At 34.1% G+C, this 7,029-nt stretch overlaps 1 non-coding gene across 1 annotated transcript; it reads right to left on the bottom strand.

The window, feature by feature from the left end:
- Positions 1 to 2,474: 2,474 nt before the first annotated feature.
- Positions 2,475 to 2,546, bottom strand: TRNAG-UCC (transfer RNA glycine (anticodon UCC)). The gene has a single exon. It is a non-coding gene; the product is annotated as a tRNA-Gly (tRNA).
- Positions 2,547 to 7,029: the final 4,483 nt, after the last annotated feature.

The raw sequence follows: 7,029 nt of genomic DNA, 5'->3' as shown, positions 1-7,029 counted from the left end.
CACTGGTCACTGAACCTACCTTCTTCTCTTCCACAAAAAGTTTCACTATCAATGAATACCAAAAATTAATCTGCTTACACCTGTCCACTATTCATAGAGATAAAGCTATATAGTCACCAAAACCTTTTTGTCATCAAGGACAATGCAGCATAACAAAGGTAACAGCATGAAATTAGCTATAATGACCACTATTACACTTCCCCTAATACATCACAAGAACACAATTATTAAATTTAGAATGTTTGATTGAAATTAGACCTTAAAAGTAGATTACAACCTTTTATATAAACTATTATTACAAATATTATTTGTAAAATATTTGCCTTAAATCTTATTAAATCCATGATCCTTCAATTATGAAACCCACCTTTCAATCAAACTCTAAACATAGATGAATTGCTAAAATGATTCTAGATATCTAGGGGAAGTGTACCAGTAGTGGTTATAGCTAACTTTGTGCACCCACAAATCTTAAAAAGTACATTGGATTTCGATGACTTATTTTTTGTTTTTTGTATGTGACTTAACTGCTTATAGCTAAGGTTCTAGCTTCTAGGTAGTACTAGTAAAGAAGCACACGGTGGGATCAATTATGCACACAAGGGTCAAAAAGTACACATTTCAAAGTGTCGCCCAATACTTACGTAAAGATGTTCTAATAACTATCGTTCAAAATTGTTAGTACTTGTGGATACATGTTCCAGTAGCTGTACACAAATGTCCAAGTAGTGGTGCACAAATGGATCAATTATGGATTAAAAAATCTAAAAAGTGATTAGCTATTGATACATGTGAAACTTATTAATGAACCTTTTATTATCATTTTTTTGACTTCCCTAAAATTAATAATTGAAAAATTGAATGTACAAGAAATGATTAATGATTAGAAAGTGATACACTATGATGTTCTTCCCCTATCCTCTCCCAAAAAATAAAATAAAATTGTGATTGTCCTCCATTGTATTGTTCATGCACGTTGCCTCCTTACCCAGCTCTTGCGTCTTCCACATGTTTTCTTGTTCCCGATGCTCCACATCTTTCTGCCTTTATCCACAAACTAATAAGACCCACTCAATTTACGCCTTTGATCGTTTATTCTGCAAATCAATCATTTCTTGTCTCCATCATTGACTTCATCTTCTATCACAAACACCAAGCACTTTGCCTCCTACACCACCAAGTCCATCTTGATACAACTTTGATTGCTTGTACTCATTGTTTCTCACTTTTCAGCTCAATCTACTTCCATGGCATCTATTTCTACTACTGTTGATCGATCCGAGAGGGAGTCGACAAACACTTCTCAAGAAGCTACACCCTCTCGATCTGTAAAATCATCATTCCCCAATTTGTGTTCATCCTTCTTTGAGTGGGTATCTTCCTTTATTTCATGGCGCTCAGTTCAATCCAGATCCATGGCATCTACTTCTACCACTGCTTGTATACCAGAAAATCAGGTTGTGAGTGCTTTTGAAGGAATCACACCATCTGATGCTTTTAAGGGTGTAGCACCATCTGCATTTGCTTCTACCACTGATCTTATACCAGAGAATGAGGTTTTGAATACTTTTGAGGTATCCACAATAACTGCATCTACTTCTACCACTGATCTTATACAAGAGAATAAGGTTATGGGTGCATTTGAGGTAATTGCACCATCTGCATCTATTTCTATCACTGATCTTACATTAGAGAATGTGTTTATGGGTGTCTTTCAGGGAATCGCACCATCTGTATCTACTTCTACCACTAATCTTATATCAAAAAATGAAGTTATGGGTGTTTTGAGGTAATCACATCATCTGTGTTTACTTCTACTATTGAATCCATACCAAAAAAAAGGAATATGAGAGTTGAATGGGGTTGTTGATTGTTTGGCTAAATGGACTTCTGATCATATGTATGCTTGGAATATTGTAAATAAGGGGCAATTGCCTCTTGAAATGATTATCATTTAATCGATAGTGACGGATCTCTTTAAGCTCTTTAAGCTCCTTGAAGAGCAGCCTATCCTTTTGTATCTTTCTTGTTCTTGAATAAATTTTTACAAAAGATGGTTAAATTTTAAAAATTTGAATATTGCATGAGCTACAACTCATATCTATACCAAAGTAGTTAGTATAAAGGGGAGATACCAAAATAAAAGAATTTATTTTCCTGTTTGAGCAGCAAGTACAGTAGGAGAAGTTGCAACTACTATAGGAACACTAAAACCCTAAAAGTATAGGAAGCAGGAGGGCATATTATAACAGACCAGCTAGACCAAATCTAAGAACAGCCAAAATAACGGCTCCTAAATCTTCGGAAGGAGAAATTTCGGATCTGAACTACCTATAAACCAATCAAAGGAAGCACACAGTACGTAAGATCTGAGGAACCGAATAGGATTTTTGTTATCCAATCTTCAAGAACTCTGATGCTGATGGTGCATAAAAGCTCTCTCAAGCAAACTAGATGAGATGAACCAGAGATGGTGCGTTTGCCGGGAGTCGAACCCGGGTCTATTGCTTGGAAGGCAATTATCCTAACAGTTGGACTACAAACGCTGTTCATGGAACACCTAATGCTCACAACCCAGAGGTTCCAGAATCGAAACCTGGCTCTCACACAAAGTTGGTATTGGCTGAGGCTTTCATTGATTTGTTTATTTGATATATATTAAAAAACTGCATGATTTATATTTTTAGAGTTAATGATAGAGTAATCATGTATTTCTAGGAGGATAAAGAAATGCATTCAAGTATTTTATAACTTCACCTATGCAGTTTGATCAGTGTCAAGACACCACATACTTCAAATCACCACAACAACTTAAAGGGGTTCCTAAATCTCTCACAAGAGAGGCAATATAGGCCCTCTTATAAATAAGAGCGAGAAGTAGAAATGTGAGACATCTTGACTCATGGAGAAGCAATAGGCCAAAAGAAAGTACACTAGCACTTACAGCCTTATGGGGTGCAAGGGTAGCCGATAGGAGAAAAGCCATATGGTTGATATGTGACAATGGTGATATGAAGGGTCATGAAGTTTACAGGAAGAATTATGACAATATGTCTTCCATGAATACACAGTGAGAAAACATGACAGCCCTAGGAAATAAAGTAGAAATAGTGCAATGAGAGTTAGGTACAGAACCTGAAGTAAGTGCTAGAAACCATTAAACTGTAATAAACCTAGAAAACATTTTGTCAAGGATGGGTCGTGAATATATCTTTGAGACATGGCCATTTGACCCACATCTCTTGGAAGAAGTTTGAGCTCTGCCAAAAATAGACTTGTCGAAAAGGCTTTAGAAATTCAAGCAAATAGTATTGACAATTGTAAAGCCAAATTCCACCGTTTTGTTTCTACCAACATTATGCCTGCCTGTGAAAAAATGAGGGCTTAGAAATTGGGATATGCACAAAATGGATGCAGATAAAGAAGGGCTTAAAATGCAAGACTTTCTCCAAACTATCGATTCAATTTCTTTTGGCAGGATACTATGCGCAAAGGATTAATGGACAGAACTTTGAGGTTGGTGTAATCAAATTGTTATTTTCATAACCGCTTTATTGTATATCATTGTCTTGGTGTGAATAAGATTAGCTGGCATTGAAGCTAGAGCCTAGCAATTTTTATTGGACATCTTAAAAACCTCACATATTCCTTCTTTGTGTTCCACTTCTCTCTCTATCAGTTTGGTTTCCAAGCAGCGGTATTTGAAACGCAGGCAGTTGGCTGAGAGAGCATTTGAAACGCCAAAGGTCACAATTGAAAAAAGTGGCAGATTTAAGATAAGTGATTGGAAGGCACCGTAGTAGGTGGTAGTGGCCAGATGAGTGAGTGAAAGGGCTGCGTAGGTAATAAAAGTTAAAGGGCCGTGCAGTTGAAGAGTGGGACTGCAAACAAGAAGAGGAAATTTTCTGAAGAATTGAGAGGTAAATGTATACATATATTCAACCTAACACAATTTAATTCAATTATTTATGAATATCTCATAACTTGACACAACCACTCATCGAATGGAAATTGTAATTCAAATAGACAACAACAAAATTTTGTGAGAAGTTTTTGATATATTATTGTATACAAAATCATAGCAATCTAATGCATCATTCATTAATCTTCATGTACAGAAGATGGAAGATAAAATATCTTCTATGGACACATTAAATTATACTTAATAATAGATTAACTCATAAATTTATTTTCTATCAGTATGAGTATTAATGTTTTATGCAGAACCAGTTAATTTGGGGCTGAATTGTCTCTGTGAAGAAGTGAAAAGAACAAATATCTATTATTTTAGGGCACATTATATCATTATAGTCCACCACATTATATTCAGGCGTGAGACAACTATTTCAGGAAGATGTAGTGGAGAAAGATTTAGTGGAGCAAGTCCACTTATAACAAAAGCCTATCACCTAATTATAACACTAACAAAGAAAAAAAGAAAAAAAAACAAGGGAGGTATAGCAATAAGAAAAAGAAAAACAAAAAAAAATAGAGGAGGAAAAAGAACAATTAGATGCAAAAGTATTGTTTAGGTTATTATTCATGTGAAGAATTCTCCTTGCCACTATACAAATGTATTCTACTGAATACAAGAATAAAGCTACAATTGTATAGCTTATAGCTAATGGTAGAATTTAACCTAGTTTCTAAATGAATATTTACAAAATTAATTGAAGGTTTTCTAATGAAATTAATAATAGTATTAAATTGAGAAAATTATAATAGAAATTGAAATCAAAACACAAAGTAGATACACTCATATTTAAGAAACAGAAATCTATACAAATATCAAAATATATATAATTCATATCGTAAATGTATCAGCTATGAGACCTACGTGATAGCAAAAGCTGGTGATCAATATGTTTACTTTTCATTGAATTGGAATCACTACGTTGAGGTTATAATCTGGAAAATTACGGAATACAAAATGAGATTGATTTCCTGGCAAAATAGATTGACGAAAGCCTCAACTAATAACAAATCAATATCAGAGCCAGGTTTCGATCCTTGGACCTGTGGGTTATGGGCCCACCACGCTTCCGCTGCGCCACTCTGATTTGTTGATATGAAATGCAATTGGTTCAAGGTGGACTCCGAACAGTTCCTCTCTAAACTAAAGAACTTACAGTGTCTGAACGCCACTCTGATGCGTTGATGTAACTTGCAATTGGTTCATTAAAAAATATTTGTTTGAATAAACAAAATATCTCCCATTTATATTTTGAATTTTGCAGAAAATATTCTAATAGTTATATATTTCAAATAATTAAATAAGTAATATTTTTAATTCAAGGTAATGATCATTTTTATATGTTTATATTTATATTATTTTCATGATTTTGTCAAAAGAAAATTGTGATGGTGAAGAGGGTCTAAATTTTTTATTTATTTTTTATTGGAAGAAGAAATAGGACCTAAATATGATGGTCATGATTTTATATGTAAAAGACAATCAAAATTTTAAAACAAGGTTGTATAGAAGTAAAAATTTAAATAATGATTTAATAAAGTATTAAAAATTTGTCTCACAAATAATGTTGATTTTAAAATATAGGTTTTGATAGAAACATTTACATGTTTTTATTATTTATTTTATTTTCTATATATTTTTAAAAATGTCTTATTCTTTGAATAAATAAATAAAATTATTTAATTTTATATAAAGATATTTTTGGTTTTATATTTTAGTTATTATATTCTATAATAGTCAACGAGTATAATAATCACCTTTAGTATTCTCTCTCTCTCTAATATATGTGTGTGTGTGTGTGTGTGTGTGTGTGTGTGTGTGTGTGCGCACACAAACCATGTTTCTCCCTCCCCATTCCTATCTCTATATTTCATTCGCACACAAACTATTTGTTTCTCCCTCCCTATCTTTATTTCTTAGTCATCTCCCCTCTATCTCTTTCTTCAAAGACTCTCTCTCTCTGTCTCTCTCTCTCTCTCTCTCTCTCTCTCTCTCTCTCTCTCGCGCGTGCACGCTTTGTATAATTCTACCTCTTTCTACTCTCTATATATCGCCTCATATATTTATCTTTCTATCTCTCTATCTTCCCCTCTCTCATTATCTCCCTCTTTCTATCTCTATTTCTCCATATCTCTCTTACTCTCCCCTTCTTCTAGACATCTCTCTCTCTCTCTCTCTCTCTCTCTCTCTCTCTCTCTCTCTCTCTCTCTCTCTCTGTACAGGAACTCAACACATTGTGTTTGTTGTTGACTAAATGATTTCAATCTAATTTTATTTCTAAAGCATCTTAAATCTATTATTGTTATATTTTAACCTTATCAACATCATTATCAGGAGATGTGTTAGGATTCCCATAGATACTGAGAGGGGGGGGGGGGTGAATCAGTATCTAACCGGTGAATAGAATTTCTTAACTTAAAACATGTAGAACATATTATAACAGTGTACCGGTATGCAATAAATAAAGCAATAAACAGAATTAAGAGCATCCACATGAAAAGCACACCATGACACAAGGATTTAATGAGGAAACCCGGTGTGGGAAAAACCTCGGTGGGATTTGTGACCCACAATATTCACTTATTGATCAATAAGAGAATATTATTGCTACAAGAGGGGCCTGCACATACAGGAAGGCCAACTGCCTAGAGCTCACTGCTCAAACACAAAATGGGAAGTCTCACTGACTTACAATGATGGATTGTACAAATCCAATATCTTGTACTGCTTTACAATAGCATCTATAATGCCAGATCCAGTACCGGTTTCTACTCTATTCTTTACATAAAACCTTAACCTATATTTTGCATAATAGATCTACCTAATATCTTTTCTTATCACTTCTCCTTCCACTTACAAAATGTCTACAATGATCTCTCTTATATATAAGAATCATTTTACAACTTGCCAAGTCGGCTTACAAAGATTTCACAATAATAAACAAAATATAATATATCAAAATCATGTCGGCCTCTGTGCCAGTATACTTCCTTTCTTTGTTGATGTCGGTGGTCTGAATGTCAGTGTAGAGTCTGATCTTGCTAGTGCCGGTGTAG

The sequence above is a fragment of the Cryptomeria japonica genome, chromosome 4 (assembly GCF_030272615.1).
Source record: "Cryptomeria japonica chromosome 4, Sugi_1.0, whole genome shotgun sequence".
Taxonomy (NCBI): Eukaryota; Viridiplantae; Streptophyta; class Pinopsida; order Cupressales; family Cupressaceae; genus Cryptomeria; species Cryptomeria japonica.
This window is presented reverse-complemented; position numbering and strand designations above follow the sequence as displayed.